General features: G+C 35.3%; 1 protein-coding gene across 1 annotated transcript in view; it reads right to left on the minus strand.

The window, feature by feature from the left end:
- METTL25 (methyltransferase like 25) overlaps window positions 1-9,199 on the minus strand; it is a 379,431-nt gene extending 370,232 nt beyond the window's left edge. Inside the window, exon 1 of the mRNA XM_079936890.1 lies at window positions 8,990-9,199. The gene's annotated coding sequence lies outside the window, so the exon portion shown is untranslated. The remainder of the gene's footprint in view (window positions 1-8,989) is intronic.
- Between the last annotated feature and the right edge of the window lie 16,285 nt (window positions 9,200-25,484).

Genomic DNA, 25,484 nt, shown 5'->3' on the forward strand with positions numbered 1-25,484 from the left:
GTATATGAATAGTAACTGATTCACTTTGTTGTACAGCAGAAACTAACACAAAATTGTAAATCAACTATACTCCAATAAAAATTAATTTAAAAATAGCCCTCAAGGGGCTTCCCTGGTGGCGTAGTGGTTGAGAGTCCGCCTGCCGATGCAGGGGACACGGGTTCGTGCCCCAGTCTGGGAGGATCCCACATGCCATGGAGTGGCTGGGTCCGTGAGCCATGGCCGCTGGGCCTGCGCGTCCGGAGCCTGTGCTCCGCAACAGGAGAGGCCACAACGTACCTGCGTACTGCAAAAAAAAAAAAAAAAAAAAAAAAAAAATAGCCCTCACTCTCTCATTATCATTCCATAAGGTATCGATACAATTTAGCAGTATCCAGTAAACTCCACTGCCTTTCTAGGTATCCTCCAATCCCCCAATTTTTTAAATGCCTACATCATTTCACCTGCCAAGTGAAAGTCTCCACTGGGACTGTGTTCTTTCTTCTTTTTTAATTTTCAAGTCACTACAGGTAAAATTGCTAGCAAGTACACTGACACTTTGTGCCAGTGACTAGCCATGTCCCATTTATCAGACACAATGACACTCTCTTCACCTTTTGGGTGGTGGGTGAGCCAATCCCCAATCCTAATCTTATTGCCTGCTTTCTTACATCACCCTATTTCTGATACCACTTATATTAGTCTAGGTTCACCAAGAAGCAGACATTGAGATGCGTTAAGTAAGCAAGGGTTTTACTAGAGAAAATGCCTCTAAGACAGAAAATGAGAGGGAGCTGGAGAAAGCTGGGGGAGGTGAGTCTGACCCATAGTAAAGGAAAGTTAGGGGAAAGTATCTTAGTCTGCCCTGCAAGTTCAGAAGCTTCAGCGAAATCACTAGAGTCCTGGAGCTATTTTAGGATTCCTGGTGTGTTCAATCATTGGTGGGGAGCAGCCAATAAGGAGTATGGCCTTGGTGAAGATATGGTGGTGGATTCAGAGTGCAGCAGTTGATACCTGTGGACAATTAAGCTCCCTAGAGTTGGAGGTTTGTAGGTGCATCCTCATGGCTGCCACATTAGATGAATAAAATAGAACACATTAGTTCAGGAGTAGAGAGGAGTGCATTACAAAAGCTACAGAGGTGAGGCAGGTAATATAAATTAACAAAGTAGGCAACCTGGCTACTGGAAAGAAACAATTGTCAAGCTTGAAGATAAGAGCCTCAGTGTTGGAAAAACAAAGTTTGGTGCCTGTGAGGGAATGACTGTTGCATGGAGAAATTGGAGTCCACCATTGTCAAGTCATCCGATATATATTTTTTAAGAAGCCAGAAATGTACATATTTATATAGATATTAGTTTTACATACTGAAAACTAATTTTACAAAAACCTATTGGGCTAGCACAATAGATGGCATTAACAAGTTGATTTTGGTTTAAAGACTTCAAGTTTGCACTCTTCCATTTAACTAATCTTAGTAGAGGATTCATTCTTCTCACCTTCCTTTCTATTTACATACTACAGGGAGAATGCTCTAGCTCATTCTGCAGTCCCAAATGTGAGATGGGATAACTCCATCACCGACTCTTTATTCTCTGTGCCTTCTAGTACTTGAATTCCTGGCAATGCTGCACAAAGGCAAAGTTTTAAGACAACCAGGTGAGGAAAATTCTGCCCTCTTGTGCTGCACCACTGTCATGGTCACTGCCAAGGATGCCTTCCACCTTTCCATTGATACACTCTTTTTTCCTCTGGCCTTTGCCAATGATCTTTACCGGGCTTATTGCCACCATTGTATATCTGTTACCATTTCAACTCTAAAACTAATAGTCACTTTTACACTATTACACTCTTTTCTTTAGACAAAATACTTTCCACATGTATGTACCTGTAACTTCCAGCTCTCTTCTTAATGCAGATGGGCAAACCGAGAAAATAAAAGTGCCTGGAATTTTTTTCCCCTTGTTGTAGAACATCATCAAAATTTTTCTAAGGTTAGAATGGGCTGAGAGCTGATGTTTGCTACATTAGAATGTGTTTTTTTCCCCCAGTGAGAAGATACATAGTTTTCATCTGAATCTTAAAGGAGTCCTTGACCCAGAAAATATATATGAAAATTTGTGTTTTTTTCTGATTCAGAACCTCTTTTATGAGAGAAATGTAGTTGGCCTCAAGCACCCATAGGGCACTTTTCTGTGTTCTCTGTTTCAAATCCATGACTTTCTCATCCACCAATAATAGAAATTTAGAGAAGTAAATGTTCTCTCCTGCACACTCCTCCACACTCCAACCGTTCCTCCCTTAGAATTAGTCCCACTCAAGACATACTTCATTGCATCATTCCACCTTTCTTTCCTTAAGTGTTCATCCAAAGAAAGAGCATTTAGAGAGACTGAGTCCCATTTGCAGACATTATTTTCAACCCCTAGTAACCTCAATCTAAACTACTCAATTGCTTATTCTCAATGCTAAAAGCAGTTTAAACTGAGAAATATGAAATGTTATTATTTTAGCATGTGTAGATATAGAAGTCTCATTCATCCATTTCCTTATAAAAACAATGCCACAAAGCTTACATTTCCCGTAAGAATGTTATTGAGGATGTCATTCAGTGCATTAAAGAGGGTCTTTTGAAAGGGTCCGTGGAATAAATTTCACTCTGATCTCAGAACCAGGAAGAGTTATTGCTTTCCTTGAGAAACTAGTTGTTTTTATCTTAACACACTGAGAATGTAACTGAATAAATGCCATTCTTCTGGAAAGCTTGGAGCCAACCTGTGAACCCTTCAAAAGGTTAATGGTATTTATTTTGTATTAAGCTCATGCTGGCTCCATTTTACTTCCATGCTTATTTTCTCTCTGCCTTGTATTTCTTCTCTTTTTAGAATTTAATATTACCTTGCTATATGGCATAACGTCTTTCATTGTATATCTTCTTAAAAGTATTTTCTGGACCAAAGCAACATATAAATACATTGCACATAAAGTCAAAACAGTCCTCCAACTAACAAGTTCCTAATTACACTGAATGGCCACATCTGAGGCTTAAATATCATGTAAGGTTTTATGAGAGCCTTTAGCCTGCCCAATTCGGACATATTACCTCAGGTGGGATTAATTTTAGAGTTGTTTCCTGAGTACATGGCGACATTTATTGAAAGCACATTGCAGAACGAATGCACAGAGTGAAATTCGGTTATGTCTACCAGCAGAAAACTTGTGAAGTGTGGCTCTACATAGAGGCTGACATTCTTCAATCCCTGCTTCTCACCAGTGTCAAGAGAGTCCTGTGAGATGTGACTTCCTGAAGAAATAATTTGACCTTCTAAACCTAGACATTTGTAGAGAATAATTTGCTGCTCTTCCATTTAGATAGGGATAAAGAGAAGAACATCATAAGCAGGTTAGGGTTTCATTAAATTTCTGAGGCTTCAACTCTGTCTCAGATCAATAACCTCTCATAAAAAAACTCAGACCTTAGTTGATATTGTCTTTAAAAATTATTTTTTTGCATGTAATGTAATGATTGTTGATTCCTCCAGTTTTTTCTCCGAAAACTCTATACTGTTTTATTGCAGTGTGGATGAACTTACTCTTGCTATTTCATGTATTACAATTTAAAATGCCATTCATGTAGCCTACATTTAATTAGACTACTAACAGGTTAAACAGTCATAGGAAAATTCACTGTTTCAAAATGGTGGACATCACATCCCCACTGCCTAGGACCCTTCAAAAGCTTCCCACTGAATTTAGAATGAATCTAAAATCTGTACCACGACTTGTAATTCTCCCCTAGTCTGATGTATGCCTAACTCCTCTGACCTCACCTCCTACCATTCTCCCTTTCATTTTCTGAGTACAGTAATACAAGTCTTCTTTTATTCCTCTAATAACCAATATGGGTTTCCTCTCAAGCTTTTGCACTCTCTCCTCCCTTTTCATGGAAATTCCCTCTAGAATCTTGAGATGGCTGGGTCTTTCTCCTTATAAGTAAACCTAAATAGCGGACTTTTATGAATAATAGTCTATAATATTTATAATAGACTACTTCCCTGTGTCGCCACGTCATCACGTCATTCTTTTGTTTATTTTATACAGATTACACTAATTAGTTTGTTTTTTATTAGTTTACTTACTTCCTGTTTGTTTTCCATTAATATGGTATTTCTGCAAGAAGGTATCTTTTGCCTTCCAAAAGGCATTTTGTTGAGATTGACCAAAATGGAAAGTTGAATGGTCTTGAATATCTTTTCTTATGGTTCATTTATTAAACATCCAGTGTAAATAAATGTGAATCCGATGTTTTTTAAATTTCGAATTAAATACATAAGAAAACAATTTTCTACTTATTTGGAGGTGACATCTCTGAACCAGGAGATAAATTCCTAAATAATTCAGCAAGTTTTATTTTGCACCTACTGTGAGTTTACTCTAGTACATGGTGGAGATAAAACAATGAAAAAGACAGATGTTAGTTCCACCCTTAAGGATATTATAGACTAATGGGTTCCTTGTCAGAGCTTCACTGAAGTGTCAAGCTTAAATATTTGTCCCAACTTTTGATGAGTTTTGAGGTCTGTGTATCTGCTTCTACTCCATTACCATCTGGACAGTCAAGAAGAATAGCATAATGAAAGGAAAAACTGTCCAAAGTATCTGTCATTTGATTCAATTGATACACATTGTGAAGATAAATCTTACTAATAGGGTAGGCAAGAATGAGCATTGTCATACTGTGTATAGCAAGCTGGAAATACAAACATAAAAGCAAACAAAGGAAACCCAGTTCATGCAACAAATCCAGTTCAAAGTGAATTCAAGGTCTACAGAAATGGGACCTGGGTAAAATTTTTAAACTGCTTCATGTTATTATTCTCTTCAATTACATGCTATAGACTATTTCTAAAATGTGTTCTAATGTGGGAAGATATTTACAAAATAATAATCCCCAGTGATGAAATTCTAGTCTCCATTGCTTACCAAAGATGTTTTAATACTTTAAGGTATCATTATTTTTGCACTGACCAAAAACTTTTTGTGGAAAACCACTGGTGTAGTATGTGTGTGTGTGTGTGTGTGTGTGTGTGTGTGTGCCTGTGTGTGTGTGCCCATGTGTGCATATAACCCTTATATTTTTCCCATTTGATTCCCTGTCTTATACTATATGCATTCTAGGGTTTCTGCTAAACTACTGTTCTGTATTAAATTGAAAATCCTCATGAGGAAATATCTCTTCTTTCTCTAAATAGATTTAATATAGTCATACAAAGGTTTATTCCCAAGACCTTTAGCTATATTCCATAAATATGCCCAAATAGGAGCATGCATTATTTTTCATATCATCAAACTCAAGGATAATATTCCTGGGCCAGCTTTATAGCACTCTATAATATTAAATGTACGTAACTTTTTTGTTGCAGTTACCTAGGTACACATTGTATTTGAAAATGCTTCCAAGAGTCACAGTGAATTTGTAGCAGTAGAATTGAACCAAGTACAAAATTTTGCTTTATGAATACAGTTTACACTAAACTCCTTTGAAAAATCATACCCTGAGATGTAGTGATAAATTTGCTTCTGAATTAAATAGAAAAAGTGTAGCTTATAATTAGTCATATTTGCTAAAAAACTAAAAATTGCCACATCTTTTCTCATATGACTTGGTTGCTAGACTACATGGTTAATGATGTTTAATCTGTGAAGGTGTGAGTACTCCCTTAGTACTCTGACAGGACGTTTCAGTTAATTATTTCTCCTATAATTTATCTTCAATTTTGAATATGATTCCAGTGGCAAAAGGTTTATAAATAAAAATATATTTGCTATATCATTTTGCTTTCTGGGTGAGGAAATATTGGGGCCTGGAAAGAGTTTTACTCCAAACCAGTGCCCAGTGTTAGGAAATGCATGGCTAGAGAAAGCTGTGCTATTCAAAAGTGTTCTGCTTTTGTCTTTTTGAATAATATAAATAAATGTCCTATTCTTTCTTGCTTATTGAGTTTTTTGCTATGGGTCTAATTTTATTATTTTATTATTAGTCGCTAAATACTACTTCAATCAGTTTACATTTTACACAAAGTATCCTATTAACTTGTACCAAGATTACTGGTGTAAAAAGCAATCTGTATGTGACCTTAATGTAATTAGAGAATTATGTAATTGCGTAGAGGTCTGATTGGTTTTATTTGATTTGGACAGGCAGTGATCCACATCTCAAAGATGCAGGGAGCATAAAATATTCCTGCAGCAAATGTAATACTGCCTGAGTTTTACATTTAAGATGATATGTGACAACCTATATTTGTTCTATATAATTTTTTAAAATGGCAGTTCAACAAATTCTGCACATGAAATAACCCAAAACACCATACTCATTTACATTATATCTATAAGCCAGATATCTTCTGGGTGGAATCTCCCACCCCTTTGAAATCACTTAAGATAGGCTCAAACTTCCAAACATAACCTTTGGAAACCTAAGCCCTTTCTCTAACATTGTGTGAATTTATTGGAGCTTCTGTGGTTATGGTCTCTGCTTTCAGGCTTATGCTTTTGTACATGCTGTTTTACCTCATACAACTCAGAAGTGAAGCTTATTTCCATTCACCATGTTTTGGGGAAAATATCCTACAAAAAATCACTCGTAACTGAGGTGGTCCATCAAATACTGATTGGAAAGCATATTATGATGAGGTACTAGAGTTGGGAGAGGAGAAGCTGTATATTGAAGCAAGAGAAATAACTAGAAAGTAAATAATTTCCACTGGATACTTCTCACAGGTATTCCTGCCACACACATCTCTCTGGTTCTTCTGACTCTCTCTCTATTCTTTCTTTGTCTCCCTGGTTCTTCCGACTCTCTCTCTATTCTTTGTCTCCACACACTTCCCTCTCAAGAGCAAAACAAATGCCTATCCTTGTCTCTTAATACAAAAGTTTAGTCACATTGGATCTTGGTTTTTCCTGATACTAACGTCCATAGGACTCAACCTCTACAGAAAGTAGGTTAGCAGGGAAATTACTCAAAGACCTTTCCCTCCCAGGGTAAGTTCTTGTTTTTGCTTTGTCCATATGACTTTTGTGAATGCAATGTTCTTATGTGAATGAAGCAGAAATGGTTCACTTGTAATAGCTGAGGGTTTGACAATCTCTAGTTAGGACAACAGGGGGCGTCTTGAGATGGTTGGTTAACTTAGCTCCTCACAGAGTGGTAGCTTCAACAGTCACCAAGTTTGCCCTATGGTAGAGCTACTTCTGTAAAAGTAAAGCAGTATTTTCATAGGAAAATAATTCAAGGGCTTCTTTCTCTGGTTTCAAAGGACCAGACTTACCACCTATCACAGCATTATAAGGAAAGTGAGTCTTCTCTTTTTGTGTGACAAGTATATTCCAGACATTTGTAGTATTAGTAATGAAAACCTACATTTATTAAGTAATAAATTGCTAAATTTTTAGTATCTACCCTCATAATAAAATTATATTAATTATGTAATAATTTCTAAATTTGAATATGTGTTATCAAATCAGGTAATACCTTCTTGTCTTGCTATTTTCCCAGAAATAGTATCTGTAAAATATAAAATCTATTTCCAGAGCAGAGTCATTGATCCAGAACATCTGCATAATTGTCTGTTTAGAAGCTTCAAGAGTTACAACAAAGAAACCAAAAGTATTTAGAAAAATTCTGGGCCGTGGCAGGCCAACAGGGCCGATGCAGACCTGAAAAATTATTATTCAAAATTAACACAATAGGGTTGAGATTTTGCTTTCTATTTCACATTCAATCTATCCACTTTCTCTGAATACACACACTCACACATACAATTCATTTTTGAAAGAGAATATTGAAAATATTTATTTTAAAATAATAGACTTGATTATACAAAAATGTCAGACATATTACCATAGACCTTTTACGCTCATATTTTAGACGTGTCTTTGTATTTAAGAATTGTTTTACATAGTTGCTTAGCAACAGTCTGGTCATTTAGTTCAAAAATGATCTCTAAATCACAAAGTCTTTTGTCAAACAGAAATCAAATAGTCTGTTTTTTTTCATGTACAGGAAATAAAGCAGAAGTCTATTGTTATATATAAAGGGCTATAGTATGAAATGCTGAAAAATAACATTCTGACTAGATTATTTGTTGTGATCCTTATTTTAAGTCTTTTTATCTAAGACATTAATAACAATGAAGTCAACTGTTCTTCACTCTGTTCAGTTGCTGGTTAATGTGACATCCAATTTATATCCAAAAAGCCAAGTGTGTGTGGAGAGCCTAATCTTTTAAGAAAAAGCTATATGAAAATGTGTTCTTTTATTTTCTGTTTTTGTATTGCCTGAGGAAGGGCTTAAGTAGGGACTTAATATTTAAAACACATAAACATGTATTATATGCATAGTACTTACTTGTATTGTAGAAACTTGTAACATTCTCCCTGGTATTAGAGTTTTGTGCATATTTTACCCTCCATACTAGTCTCTGTGTTCCTTAAAATCACAACCCTTTCTTATTCATCTTTGAGTTCCTAAATCTAATATATCTTGTACACAACAGACACTCCATAAATGTGTCAAATTGAATATTTAATAATAGTAATAATCATAATAGCAACCATGACATTTTTGAGTAGTTATCTATGTGTCATGTATTATACCAAGTACTCTCTTTTAACTGTAGAGGCAAGTATGGTTATTTTTCCTGTTTATATCAAGGACAGAGGAGAAAGAAATCTTACATTATAGCAACTGTAAGGATTGGGAAACACTGAAGTAGAAGACCAAGAATTGCAGTCTTCCATATTGTGATAAATAAGGTAAATTTAAATGCTTATACTCTTAAGATTGATGGGTTTAGCTATTGTTTTTCACAAACTTAGATCTCAAAACACAGCAAGAATAATTGTTTATATCTTAGTGTAGCAGGTATCTGTTGATTTAGCCTGTGCACCACCTATTGTCTCTTCTGGTAACAACATTCTGTTTTTTTCTTGGGGCACCTCCTACCTTCCAGTCTCAGTTGATGTGATTACAGTGGGATAGTCCATCCTCCAGCTGCAGGTGTGGGAACATGATCCAGGCCTGGTCTATGACAGTGGTCTTCCCTTTGGTTATCCCTGTTGGTAATCAATTCAGCAATGACTATATGACCCAAACAAAGGAAACAACTCGTAGCACTAGATGTTTTGTTGTAACTGGCGGAACTTCCCCTTTCAATGGGATTGCTGAGCTGGTTGGACTTAATCTAGAGCTACATGTAGTCACTATTTCTTTAGCAGTGTCCCTGTGAGACTGAAGCTAATGAAGAAGAAACAGTGCCAAGGCAGACATCACAGAATAATCGTTCAAGACAATATCCACAGATGGGTGATAAAATCATTGGGTGAAAGTTTGAGGAGAAATAATTTGTTCGCATAGTCTCAAAAGTGTCTCTTCCAAGTTATCAGTTACAAAGGAAGAAATGTTAACTTTATAATGGAGAAACCTGGCAGAGAAACCTTAACTTATCAAGGTTAACATCTCCAGAAATAAGATTTATTGGCATTGTGTTCCTTCAATATGATGCATTTAGAGAAGAAAAAAACTCATTACTTCTGTCGTATTCTTGCCAAAATTGCCTAACTTCAATCTAATCATTAGACAAGAAGAAATACCAGACAAACTCAAATTGAGAGCCATCTACAAAATAAGTGACCAGTACTCATCTAAAGTATCAAGGTAATGAACACAAGGAAAGAATGGAATTTTCACAATAGGAAGAGGCTGAAGTGACAAAACAACTAAATGCATGATAGCTGTCTGGATTGGATCTTGGGAAAGGAAAAAAAGACTTTAGGAGAAAAAAAAAAAACCCTAGTGAAATTCAAATAAGGTCTACCGTTTGCCTAATATTATTGTTCTAACATTAATTTCCCAGTCATAAAATTGTATTTTGGCTATCTAAATAGTTAACATTAGGGAAAACCGAATAAAGAATACATGTGAACCCTTTGTGATAGTCTTCCGAATTTTCTGTAAGTGTAAAACTTTCAAAATCAAAAGTTAAAAAAAACAAAGAAAGAAATGGAGTCAAGAGATAAAGAACAATAGATTCCTGGCACTTTATATACCTCTATCCAGCTATATTTCCACACACTAGGCTTTTCAGGTACATAAACTGAAAAATTCTTTAATCATTTTAGCTGGATTTCTCTCATTTCCAAGCAAAAGCCATATGCCAAATATATATTTCTTTTCTTTGCCAGTGAGTTTACTGTGTCCTGTCTAGAAAATGCCTCATGACCAATGAAATGTTTCACAGAAGGGAATCTTCCAGATGGCTTCGTATTCAAGGCAGTAACTTCTTTAAATTTTAATACTTTTGCATGGAGGCATTTCTATAATGTACTTTTCACTTTCATGTCTTTGTTGTAGAGTGTACTGAAGTTGATTTTTCATTGTTTCAGTGATTTTCGATTCATCACTCTAAACATCTTCCATCATATAATGTGTTGGTATCATGATCAGTTGAGGTGCAGAAATGTATGTTTCTACATAGATTGACCTTTGATTAAGATTTATTTTGTCTCATAATTTTTATGAATCACCCTTAGTGTGTATGGTTTTACATACATTTTCTCTGCTGATAACCTATTTATAGCAGTTCCTTCCCTCTAGAACTTTCTGCTATATATTTGCTATTGGAAAACACAACCTTACTGAAATCAAATCTAAACCAAGAGTCATACTGAAAATGAGGGTGTCTCATATGATCAGAAGGCATGGATTTTGTGATATCCATTTTGGACAAAGCGATTTTGTTGGTTTTGTTTTCTTCATATTTGTAACTATGGACTACAACCTATAATGGTGAATATATTGCATATGTGATTTTGGGATATGATAGTGTGACTTAATTAGAAGTTAAAGTTTGTTTTTCTTAACATTTTTCAGCATTTGTTTTCCTAATAAGTCATCAGTACTCCTGTTCACCATGATACATTTCCCAAAATGGCCTAAGAAAAATGAACATCACATACTGACAAGAACTAAGAGTAACTCCCTTGAGCAGATTAAATGTGTCTCCGTGTGCCAGGGCCTGTGATTACCTCGTCCTGCTTACAGAGTCATTCATGGTGTCCCTTTTGTGACAGGTCCTTTATCTTAGCTGATGTGAATTCGAGTTTTCTTTTTTGTTTGAATGTCAATTCCCTACAGCCACCCTACCTGCTTACTCCCTTTTATCTTGGGTTCCTTCAAAATTTGTCTCCGCATACGTATTGGGCTTGTACTTAATCTGAGCTGATGGCACTTCTTCTTACTGCCCATATGCATCTATTATTATCTATTCTTGTTTTTTTTTTTTTTTGCTTTCTTCAATCCAGCAGTAGGTATACTGTGCTGTCATTTCCTTGGCCTGGAATCAATGGTCTCTTCCTGCCAAGTGCCATAGACCTTACAAAGTGCTTCTGCTGCAGTAGTAATTTTGTTACCTAATAAAAATGAACAGCATAGCTTCAGAGCCTTTACTATAAACAGCATGGAATTTCTCAAAGGTCTCCCACTGACTGTTCACCAGATTAATCTCTACTAATAGTCTTAATTCATAAATTGACATTTTAGCAGTCCTTTCTAAATTTTTTTCCCATCAAAGTGCCAATTAATTTTTATTGTTTGTAGGGATCGGCTCTTAATCATTTATTGTTTGTTTATTTTACAGCACTTACATGTTAAAATATCTACTCTTAAAGAAAGAGAAAAAGAAGAAATAAACATGAAGATTCAGAATCTTCCACCCTGTCTTGTTCTTGTGAACTGTTTGTCCCTCAACCCTTTAAACAGACTATAACTGTGAAGGGATGCTTTCTGTGCATTCTGTCAATTCTGATCATCAGTTGCTAAGCAAATTTATTGATAACTGACTTTGTCCAGAGTATAGTGTTCAGTAAAAGCAAAATGATATAATGGAGAAAACCTGTGAAGGGAGCCAGAAGAGGTAGCTTTTAGTCCCAGCTATGCCTATATATTTCTGTGTACTATTGTGTAAATTCAATTCCATCTTCTGAAAATAGTTAGGCTTGACTACATAAACTTAAATTGCTTTCATTTCTAACATTTTATGAGTCTACTGTGCTCCTTAAGGAATTCACAATTTAATTGAGATGTGAAATGAGAAGAGTGGCATTGGCTGCAATTCTTATAAGAGTTCTGTAGCATAGGGACCATGTCTTACTGCTCTATGGTCCTTAGTCCAAGCATAAGCCCCAAACAGAAGTTCCAGTTTTTTCCTACTGAGACACAAATGACAGATGGCCTTCACATTCATAACACCTACTCAAAGGGGTACATAAGATTATGAGCTATTCCATGTCCAAATGGTAACTTACATCCTTCTCTGTCATACTGAAATCCAATGATACTCTTGAACCTGCTGTTCTTCATGTATTTAAAAATTTTTATTCAATAATAACTGATAAACTTTAAATAAACTTCATATATTTAAAGTGTACAATTTAGGGCTTCCCTGGTGGCGCAGTGGTTGAGAGTTCGCCTGCCGATGCAGGGGACACGGGTTCGTGCCCCGGTCAGGGAAGATCCCACATGCCGCGGAGCGGTTGGGCCCGTGAGCCATGGCCGCTGAGCCTGCGCGTCCAGAGCCTGTGCTCCGCAACGGGAGAGGCCACAACAGTGAGAGGCCCGCGTACCGCAAAAAAAAAAAAAAAGTGTACAATTTAATGTGTCAGCATATGTATACACCTTTACAATTATCAAAATCAATATAATGAACATATCCATCAATTCCAACAATTTCCTTGTGCTTCCTTGTAATTCCTCTTTTCTACTTCTCCATAATATGATTCCATCTTCAGGCTACTACTGATCTGGTTTCTATCACTAGAAATTAGTGTGAATTTTCTAAAATTTTAAACAAATGAAATCAGGGAATGAGGAGATACTATTTTGGGAGGAGGTGGAGGTCGGGCTTTTTGTACTGAATGATTATTTTGATATTTATTCATCTTGTTATAAGTATAAATAGATCATTAACTTTTATTCTTGGTTATATTTTATTGTATGAATATACCACAGTTTGTTAATCCTTTCCACTATTGGTGGACTTCCGTTTGTTTCAAGTATTTCACTAATGCAAAGTAAAGCTACTGTGAACATTTGCGTATATGACTTATATGGACATAAATTTTCATTTATTATTGGGTAAATACCTGGGAGCAGAATAATTGAATTATATGGTTGGTATATGTTTACATTTTTAAGAAACTGCTATACTTTTTCAAAGCAGTTATACCATTTACATTCCTACTAGCTGTGTATGAGAGTTCTAGCTCTTCAACATCTTAATCAGCATTATGGTCACTCATTTTAGTTTTAGCCATTTTAATAGGTGTGATTGTATATCATTGTGGTAAATTTGCATTTCTTTAATGATTAATGATGCTGAGCATTTTTTTTGTGTGCATACGATAGAGATTTGTGTAGCCCTTGTAATGTGTCTGCTAAAATCTTTTGCCCATTTTTATAAATTTGGGTTTTTTGTTTTCTTATTGCTAAGTCTTGAGAATTCTTTACATATTATGGATATAAATTATTTATCAGATATATGAATTATACGTATTTTCAATCAGTCTGTGGCTTGAATTTTCATTCTCTTTATAGCTTCCTTTGAAGAGTAGAAGTTTTAAACTTTGCGTGCTAATTTATTTTTGAAATAATAAGTGGCTTGCAGATTCTGGAAAAGTAATTTTGGAATATAACCACTAAAAATAGGAGAAGAGGAACACAGTAGGTTACTATGTGTAACCTATGTAGGAAAGAGCTAAGGACAAATACTAAAAGTCCAACAATATCCATTACCTAATTCTTTAATATTAGAGCCCCCAAGTTTTAGCAGAGCTTATGGCTATCATGTACAGACTATATGGTTATCAACTACAGGCTACATTCCCGGCTTTCTCCACAGCTGGTGTATCTGTGTGACTAAGTTCTGGCAAATAGGGCGTAACTAGAAATAAAGAATGACATTTGTAGTCATGCTCATAAAATGAAATGTACTTGTGATCCCTTGCCTTCATATTTCCTGCTTGTGGCAGATGGCAAGTACTGGAACAGCATCTTTTGCTCCAAGGATGGAAGTCATGTATTCAGGACTACAGATTGCCTTCTAATCTCAGGCTCCTTACCTCCAAAGAGGTAAGGATTTATGAGAGATATAAGAACCATCTATTTTCTTTGTTTCTTTGTTTCTATAACTTTGGATTTCTTTGTTATAGTAGTTTAGCTTGTGCTCTAATTAATAACATCAGGATTATTAAGGGAAAGTGGGTATCACAAATTTCTAAAGAGGTATAGAAGACAAGTTTGTGTCATATATTTTAATTTTTCTGAAGTTTGATAATGTATGGAAAACACTTTTTAATACTAAAATTGGACTATTTCCTCAAAATAAACTGTGTATATTTTCACATTATAGGGATGTTCAAAGGATTCATCTGCCAAATGCTTTTTTAATGTGTAACCTGAGTAAAATGGGCTTCTTCAGGGGTCATTTAAAAATCTAATGGATACTCTTCTGGAATGGTAAATAAGATATCTGATCTCAAGGTTAGGAATTATTGCCTATTTACATATGCAGTGGTTACTTCCTTCCCAACAAATTTGCTGATGCACACATATACACATACGTATATATACACACCTATGAATGTAATCATGCTTAGAAATGATAACTCAGTCTTTAAGAATTGTACAGATCTGTATTTTTATTGTATTATTAGGTTTAAGATATGTACATTTCCCAAGGTCTGGACATCTTCTGGTTGAGCCTTGATTGCAGTTTTAAGCCTTAGGTTAGTAAGTGGGAGTTGTGGTAGTTTTTGACCTTGATAGTATTCAGAAGACTATGTGGTTCTTGAAGTCAGTGTTTCCTGTTTTGCAGTTGACTATTTACCATGTAGGCTGGGAAGGTTGCTTTGATCTTGGCCTTTTGTAAGGGTTGGCCACATGAACTTACGAACTTGCCAGGTTACTACCCTTTATGAAAGCTTTATTCACAGGCTTGTAGCAATTTTTATTTAGGTGAGGAAGTTTTATGCAGGCAATTGGCTATTTTTAAATCAGTAGGACTACAGCAGCAGCCTTAGCAAATGTAGGTGGACAGTACTGCCTTTAGCAATCATGAACAGCAGAGGCAAAGGATTTGGTTATAGAGAAAAAGTGTATTAGATTTCTGTGGCCGTGTAACACATTTCCATAACCTTAATGGCTTAAAACAATACAAATACTATTTCATTGTTTCCATGGTAAGGAGTCCAGGCAAGTGTTGGCTGGATTATTTATTTTTTATTTTTTTGCGGTACGCGGGCCTCTCACTGTTGCGGCCTCTCCCGTTGTGGAGCAGAGGCTCCGGACACGCAGGCTCAGCTGCCATGGCTCACGGGCCCAGCCGCTCCGTGGCATGTGGGATCTTCCCGGATCGGGGCATGAACCCGTGTCCCCTGCATCGGCAGGCGAACTCTCAACCACTGCGCCACCAGGGAAGCCCTTGGCTGGATTTTTTGCTCAGGTCTCCCACTGCTGCAGTCAGGTGGGAGCAGGGACTCTGTTTGTATCTGAGGCTTGAGGACTTCTACCAAAATCATTCAGTTTGTTGGCAGAACTCATGGCAGATTCCATTTTTGTTTTAGACCAACCCAGAAGAATGTCTCTCTCACACCTCACCTTATTTTGTCTGTCTGTCTATCTATCTATCTATCTATCTATCTATCTATCTATCTATCTATCTATCATATATCAATCTATCCATCCAGCTATCTGTTTTGCTATCTACGTATATATCTATCTATGACCTATTTATTATTGTGGTAAGAATATTTAACATGAGTTCTACCCTCTTGACAAATTTTGAAGTGCACAATACAGTATTGTTAATGGCAGACATAGTGCTGTATAGCTGACCTCTACAACGTACTGAATAATTGAAACTTTACAGCCATTGACTGGCAACTCACTCTTTCCCCCTTCTCCTCACCCCTGGCAAATACCATTCTACTTTTTGTTTCTCTAAACTTGGCTTTTATAGATATTCATATAAGTGGCAGTATTTATCCTTCTGTGACTGCCTTATTTCACTCAGCATAATGTCCGCCAGGTTCACCCATTTGGTGAATAGTGTTGGGAATACTGAATATTCACATGCACAAGAATTAAATTGAACCCTTGTCTTATAACATACACAATATCACCTAAAAATGGATTAAATACTTAAACATAAGATCTGAAACTGTAAAACCCCTAGAAGAAAACAGGGGAAAAGCCTTATGACAATGGTTTGGATATAACACCAAAGGCAAAGACAACAAAAGAAAAAATAGACAAGTACGACCACATCAAACTAAAAATCTGCTGCATAGCAAAGAAAACAATCAACAAAGTGAAAAGGCAACCTGCAGAATGAGAGAAAATATTTGCTAACCATGTACACGGTAAGGGGTTAATTTTCAAAACATATAAAATTGAACTCTTAAACTCAATAGTAAAAAAAAAGAAATGACTTGACTGAAAAACAGGTAAAGGCCTTGAATAAATATTTCTTCAAAGAAGACATACATATGGCCAACAGGTGTATGAAAAGGTGCTCAACATCACTAATCTTCAGGGAAATGCAAATCAAAACCACAGTGTGAAATCATCTCAAACCTGTTAGGATAGTAATTATATATATATAAAAAAGACAGGTATTCGTAAGTTTATGAAGAAACTGGAATCCTTAAATGCTATTAGTGGAAACATTAAATGGTGCAGGTGCTATGGGAACTATGTGGAAGATCCTCAAAAAATTTAAAAAAGGCACTATTATACGAGCCAGCAATCCTGTTTCTGAATATATGTCCTAAAGAACTGAAATCAGGATGTTGAAGAGATATGTACACTTTTATGTTCATTACAGCATTATTCACAATAGCTAAGATATGGAAACCACCTAAATGTCTGTCAACAGATGAATGGATAAAGAAAATCTGACATATACATTAATGGAATGTTATTCAGCCTTTAAATAAAAAGGAAATTTTATCACTTCACTTTACTAAAGGTCTTACCTGATCAGGTCAGGCTCACCTAGGATAATCTCCCCAATTTAAAGCCAGTTGATTAGGGATTTTAATTATCTGCTAAATCCTTTCACAGTAGCACTTATATTAGTGTTTGAATAACTGAGAGAAGTTGTATACATTAGGGGCCAGAAATCTTGGAGTCAGGGAGAGGCCATCTTATCAATTCTGCTTACTTCAGAGAATCTCTCCTAAATAGGTCTTTAGACATTAAGGTGAGAAATAATTGTTCAGCTTCTTAAATTTTTTCTCAGTTGAATCTACAAACTGAGGCCTAAGTTTTTATTCATAAAGAGAATTGAGTTCCATGTAGTGCTATAGAGCTCTGATGACATTTTAAACTACGATTGTTCATGCCGGGCATACATGCCTCAAAGTCAAGAGTAACCTTCAACCAACCTGCTCTGGAATTGTAATTACTGAATTTTGAATATAGCTTTAGATATCGGAGCCTCAATGTCATTTCACTCACAATGAAGTGATAGATATTATTTGTAAACAAATAAAAGGAAATAATTTCCTATTACAAAAAAAAAATCCATCTTTCAGGGCTGTAGTAGTGGAAAAAAACACAATGACATTATTGCAAGCTTCAAGGATAAGACACCAGTAGCTCTCATACAAACAAAATGGCAGGGTAGCCAGAAGCTTAGTAAAGAGAACTAGGGAAAGAGACAGTCAATAAAAGCCCTCCTGGGATCATAGACAACACTAGGATTTGGAAAGCACATATACTAGGCTGAGCCCACTCAAGAACAGTCAGGGCAAGAATTGAAAGCATACCCCAAGCCTCACACAGATCAACAGTGTCTGTCTGAAGTTTCACAGGGGCTAAAACACAACTTCTGACTGAACACTGACAGAATAAGTGACTCTAAACAGGGGTGACTCCTCAAAAGCCAAGTTTTTAAATAATACCACAGTCATCCCTGGAAATCGCAAAGACCATGTGCATGCCCAAGGCTGCATTCTCTTAGTAGTGATCAGAGAGAGAAACTTCAAGCTATCATTCCTGGCTGAACATGGGAAGAAATATAAAATCCCTGAAATGTGATAGTCTCCAAACCACACAAACCCATTCAACAAAAACCTAACTGGCTAAGGAGGCTCATGTGTAACCTTTGACCAATAAGTGGTTGTGCTGACCCAAGTGGTCAGGCTTAAGAAAATAAAGGGTTGGGGGACATGAGCAACAAACATGAGTCTGCATACTGCAGGGGAAATACATTTTATAGAATCATTTTTTCCAAGTCACTAAACAAATAAACTAATGACCTAGCAAGTAACAATTCTCAGAGGTGATGAGTATCTAGAACTTGTACAATATATTATCAAAAAATGTCCAGTTTTCAACAAAAATAATGGAACATGATAACAAACAGGAAAGTGTGACTTATACATAAGGAAAAAATTAGCAGTAGAATAGGTTTTTGAAATTGACCAGAGAGTGGACTAAGCAGAAGAAAAACTTCAAAGCAGATATTGCAAATATATTCAAAGAACTAAAGGAAGCAAAGCTTAAAGAATTAAAAGATGGTATCTCTTTTATATCTCATAAAATATTGAACATCAATAATGGAATAGAAATTTTTAAAAGGAACCAAATTAAAGTTCTACAGTTGAAAAATACAATAACTGAAATGAAAACTTCACTAGAATGGCTCAACAATAGATTTGAGATGACAGAACTTAAAAAAAATCAAAGAACTTGAAGAAAGAGCAATAGAGTTACGTAATCTAAAAGACAGAATAAGGAATTAAGAAAAATTAACAGAGGCTCCCACACAAAAACTGCTAGAACTGATAAATGAATTCAGGAAGGTAGCAGTAAACATGATTAACATACAGAAATCAGTTGCATTTCTTTAGACTAACAATGATATATCAGAAAGGGAATGTAGACAAACAATCCTTTTTAAAACTGCATCAAAAAAAAAAAAACTTAAGAATAAACCTCACCAAGGAGGTGAAAGACTTATTTGCTGAGAACTATAAAACATTAATAAAGGAAACTGAAGGTGATTCAGAGAAATGGAAAGATATCCCATGCACTTATAGAAGTGCATTTACAGACTGGAAGAATTAATATTGTTAAAATGGCCATACTACCCAAAGCAGTCTACTGATTTAATTCAATCCCTATCAAATTACCCATGACACTTTTCACAGAACTAGAACAAATAATCTTAAAATTTATACGGAACCATAAAAGACCAAGAATTGCCAAAGCAATTCTGAGGAAAAAGAACAAAGTAGGAGGCATAGCCCTCCCAGACTTCAGACAATACTACAAAGCTACAGTAATCAAAACAGTGTGGTATTGGCATTAAAAACAGGTATATGGATCAATGGAAGAAAATAGAGAGTCCAAAAATAAACCCACACACCTACGGTCAATTAATCTTCGACAAAGGATGCAAGAATATAAAATGGGGTAAAGACAGTTTCTTAGCAAGTGATGTTGGGAAAGTTGGACAGCCACATGCAAATCAATGAGTTAGAACACACCCTCACACCATAAACAAAAATAAACACAAAATGGCTTATTGCACAGCAAAGAAAACCATAAACAAAATAAAAAGCGACCTACAGACAGCGAGAAAGTATTTGCAAATAATGCAACCCACAAGGGTTTAATTTCCAAAATATACAAATAGCTCATACAACTCAACAAAAAAACAAACAACCCGATCAAAAAATTCACAGAAGACCTAAATAGATATTTATCCAAGGAGGACATACAGATGGCCAATAGACACATGAAAAGATGCTCATCATCGTTAATTATTAGAGAAGTGCAAATCAAAACTACAGTGAGGGACCACCTCACACCAGTCAGAATGGCCATCATTAAAAAGTCTACAAATAACAAATGCTTGAGGCAGTGTGGAGAAGAGGAAACCCTCCTACACTGTTGGTGAAAATGTAAATTGGTGCAGCCACTATGGAAAACAGCATGGAGGTTCCTCAGAAAACAAAAACAGAGTTGCCATATGATCCAGATATCCCACTCAACATACATAGACAAAGCTATAATTTGAAAAGATACCTGCACCCTTATGCTCATAGCAGCACTATTTGCAATAGCCAAGACATGAAAAAACCTAAATGTCCATCAAAAGATGAATGGATAAACAAGATGTGGTGTATATATATGTGTATATATATATATATATGTATATATATATACACACACAATGGAATATTACCCAGTCATCAAAAAGAATGAAATAATGCCATTTGCAGCAACATAAATGGACCTAGAAATTATCATACTAAGTGAAGTAAGTCAGAAAGAGAAAGACAAATACAATATGATATCACTTATATATGGAATCTAAAATATGACACAAATGAACTTATCTACAAAATAGAAACAGACTCACAGATATAAAGAACAGACTGGTGGTTGTCAAGGGGGAGTGGTCTGTGAGGGTTTGATTGGGAGTTTGGGACTGGCAGATGCAAACAATTATATATAGGATGGATAAACAACAAGTTCCTACTGTATAGCACAGGGAACTATATTCAATATCCTGTAATAAACCATAATGGAAAAGAATACGAAAAAGAATATATATATGCATAACTGTATCACTTTACTGCAAAGCAGAAATTAACACAACATTGTAAATCAACTATACTTCAATAAAATTTTTTTAAAAGATGTGAAAAAAACAAAAAAAAATTAACAGAGTCTCAAGAGAAATGTGAAACACCATTAAACACACCAATGTATATAATAGTACTACCAGAAGGAGAGGAAAGCAAGAGAGAAAAAACAATTAAGGAAATAAAGGCTGAAACCTTCCCAAATTTGATGAAAAATATGCATACACGACAGTCAAGAACTTCAACAAACTACAAGAGAAAAAGGAATCATAACATCAAGCTGACTACTCAGCAGAAACAATGACATTCAAAGTACAAAAGCAGCAACTGTAAAACATAGAGTGCTATGTCTAGTAAAACTATTTTTCAAAAATGAGGGTGAGATAAAGCCATTCCCAGATAAACAAAAACTGAGAATTTGTTGTGAGTAGATCAACCTTAAAAGAAATATTAAGAGACTGAAAGCAAGTGACAGAGTAATGCAAAATCATAAGAAAGAACAGAGTGCCACTAAAGGTAATTATGTAGGTAATTATATCATACTACTACCAAAGGCAATCTATAGATTCAATGCAATCCCTATCAAAATACCCATGGCATTTTTCACAGAACTAGAACAAATATAAAATTTGTATGAAAATACAAAAGACCCCCAAATAGCTAAAATAATCTTGAGAAAGAAGAAAAAGCTGGAGGACTTTAACACCCCACTTACATCAATGGACATATCAAAGTATACTACGAAGCTACAGTAATCAAAACAATATGGTACTGGTACAAAAACAGAAAGATAGTTCAATGGAACAGAATAGAGAGCCTAGAAATGAACCCACACTTATATGGTCAATTAATCTATGACAAAGAAGGAAAGAATATACAATGGGGAAAAGACATCCTCTTTAATATATGTGTTGGGAAAACTGGACAGCTACATGTAAAAAAATCAAACTGGACTACTTTTTCACACCATTTACAAAAATAAATTCAATACGGATAAAATACTTAAATTTAAGACCTAAAACCACAAAACTTCTACAAGAAAATAGGCAGTATGCACTTTTAAATTAGTCTTAGCAATATTTCAGGGGGTATGTCTCTTCAGGCAAGGGAAACAAAAGCAAACAAATGGAACTATATCAAACTAAAAAGCTTTTGCACAGCAAAAAAAGTCAACAAAATGAAAAGTCTGCCTACTAACTGGGAGAATATGTTTGCAAATGATATATCTGATAAGGGGTTAATATCCAAAATATACACAAAACTCATACAACTTAATATCAAAAACCAAACAACTCAATTTAAAAAAGGGTAGACAACCAGAATAGACATTTTTTCAATGAAGACATACAGACAGCCAACAGGCACATGAAATGATGCTCAACATCACTTATCATCAGGGAAATCCAAATCAAAACCACAATGAGATATCACCTCACACATGTCAGAATGGGTTTTATCGAAAAGATAACAAATAAGTGTTGACAAGGATGTGAAGAAAAGAGAATTCTTGTGCACTATTGCTGGGAATATAAGTTGGTGCAGCCACTATGGAAAACAGTAGAGCAGTTACTCAAAAAATTAAAAATAGAATTACCATACAATCCAGCAATTCTACTCTTGGGAATTTATCCAAAGAAAATGAAAACATTAATTCAAAAATGTATATGTACCCCTATGTTCATTGCAGCACTATTCATAATAGCTAAGAAATAGAAGCAACTCAAGTGCCCAGCAACAGATGAATGGATAAAGAAGATGTGTGTGTGTGTACGCACGTGCGCGTGCATGTGTGTACACCCAAAAAACTCTTTAAAGAAGAACAAAGTTGGAGGGCTTAAACTTTCTGATTTCAACCCTACTGCAAATTATAGTAATCAAGACAGTTAGTTATTCCAGTGGTACTGACATAATTATAAACATATGGTCAATTTATTTTTGAAAAGTGTGCCAAGAAAATTAAATGGTGAAATAATAGTCATTTCAACAAATGTTGCTATGAAAATTGGATGACCACGTGCAAATGAGTGTAGTGGGACCCTACCTCAAATCACATGCAAAAAAACACAATATAATACAACACAGTACAATAAAATGAAAATAACTCAAAATTGATCATAGACCTAAATGTAAGGACTATGAATATAAAACTCCTGGAAGAAAACATAGGAGTAAATCTTAACAACCATGAGTTAGGCAATGGTTTCTTAGGTACTACACCAAAAGCACAAACGCTAAAAGAAAAAAAATGGACTACATCAGTTAAAACTTTTGTGCTTCAAATGACACCATCAAGAAAATAAAGTAAAATAAGTTTCATAGACAGGCAAATACATTTGCATATCGTATATCTGACAAAGGACTTGTATCCAGATATTTAAAAAGGACTTATTTTTCAATAATAAAAGACATATAATGCAATTAAAATGGGCAAATAATTTAAACAGCCATTTTTTCCAAGGAAGATATACTTATGACCAATAAGCACATATAAAGATGTTCAACATCATTAATGCAAATCAAATCAAAAGCACAATGATATACTACTTTACACTCATTAAGATGGCTATAATAAAAGAGACAGACAATAACAAATTTGGCGAGGATGTGAAGAAATTGGAACTCATACATCATTAGGGATAGTGTATAATGGTGCAGCCATTTTGCAAAACAGAATGGCGGTTCTTCAGAAATTTAAACACAGTATTACCATATGACCTGAAATTCAACTCCTAGATATACACTCAAATGAAATGAAAATATATACCACACAAAAACTTGTATATGAATGTTCATAACAGCATTATATAGCAGGGGGATTGAAGATGTTCTAAATTAGATTTTCACGATGGTTGCAGAACTTAGTGAATATACTCAAAAATGTTGAATTGTATACTTTAAACGGATAAATCATACAGTATGCGAATTATATCCCAATAAAGCTGTTTGAAAACAAAAACAACAACAAAAAGAGCAATGACATACAAGGCCAGGGACTTTCTGAAGCTGTACAGGATAATGTATTTAAGATCACCTGACAGAAGTTGGTCCATCCTAAGCCTCTGTGGTCACAAGGTACAGAAAAAAACAGAGATGTTTTACCTTAGAAATATGCTGACGGTGATTCTCCAGTTGAAACAAATGAGAAGACTAGAGGAAGTCTTTCTTATGCCACAGATTTCAAAAGTCTCTACCCTTATTAAATGACCTAAAGCACAGGACTAAAATGCTTGCTTACATAATACTGTGAAAGCATAGAGCCCCAAAGAGAAATAAATTAGAAAGGATTGAATTAAATTTAAAGTCTAGATGGGGAGACAGTAAAACAGCATATGGTGACTGGAATTGGTAGCAGTGCACTTCTAGACTTAGTAAGAAGGCAACAATAGCTCAAATGTTGCATGAGAAAACAGTATGAGTAGGTGGCTTTCCCAGCTCTAAATGAAAAACATTTAATGAAAAATATTAACTCCTCAATGAGAACTTTCTCCTGATTGTGTTTCTTAAAAGTATGTTTAAATATACACTGACATTGAGTGTCTGACTTCCCACCATAGCTAAAATAAATATTTTCCCCATTTGTTCTCCTTCCTTCAAAAACCATTGAATTTCTGCTGTGGTCTACAGCAGTGATTTTTAACTCTGACTGGACATTAAAATACTCTGAGCCAAGATGTCCTTCAATAGGTAAATGGATAAACAAACTGTGATATATCTATATGTTGAAATTTTATTCTTCAATAAAAATAAATGAGCTCCGTGAAAAGACATGGAAGAATCTCAAATGCATAGTGGTAAGTGAAAGAAGCCAATCTGTTAAGGCTATGCTCTGATGATCCAACTAGGGTATTCATGTGAAAAGGCAAACCCGTGGAGACAGTAGAAAAATCGGCAGTCTCCAGGGGGTGGTTGGAGGAAAGAAGGGATGAGTAGGTGGAACACAGGAGACTTTTAAGGGAGTGAAACTACTCTGTATAATACTATAATGGTGGATACCTATCATTTTTTTAAATAAGGCACATTGGAGACTTTGGCAGAGATAAGCTCAACTTTATTGGTGCTATGGGATTTATAGTTTTCTCAGTAGACAAAAACTGATACTATAGCTGCAAGTATCCAGACCTCTTCTTGCAGAGATTAAATGGAATAAGAAATTGGGTAGGACTTTAAATTCATCAGGCTTTAAATTCTTTCATATGAATAAATTATTTCAATTTTAAACGTAAGATTTCTTTGGACTGCTTTTCTCATACCTTCCTGTGAATTAATAATGGAAGGGATTTATATTCAAATATGGAGCATATCTTAGTTGTTATTTTATCACTAGTAAACTTAAACTCATTTAATCTTATTGCAGAAACTGATGAACTATAATGACATGGACTGACATACTCTGGGTTGGGAAATAGTAAAGGGTATTACATTGGATTGAGCAACACTTGGAGTTAATTTGACTGATATATTAAAATAGTTATAGGATGGGTTGTGCAGCTTTTTGTGGGATATATCTTACCCATCATCAGATCAAAGATAGTCCAAAAAGAAGCCATTGGTATTTTGGTTGGAGCCTTTTGGTTATAGTAGTGGGATAACTCTGAGGAAAATGCTGATGTGCTCACCTGAGAGGGAAAATCACATCCTAGGTAGATCATAAGTCAAATGATCAAGTCCTATAGCTGAGAGTGGCCACTCCTTTCTTTAGCAAGTCTTCCCTAGAAAGGAGGTTCCTAGGATGAGCTGTACATTAGAATCACCTGGGGAGCTTTAGATAGTACCAGTGCCTTGGT

The sequence above is a fragment of the Stenella coeruleoalba genome (assembly GCF_951394435.1).
Source record: "Stenella coeruleoalba genome assembly, chromosome: 11".
NCBI lineage: Eukaryota > Metazoa > Chordata > Mammalia > Artiodactyla > Delphinidae > Stenella > Stenella coeruleoalba.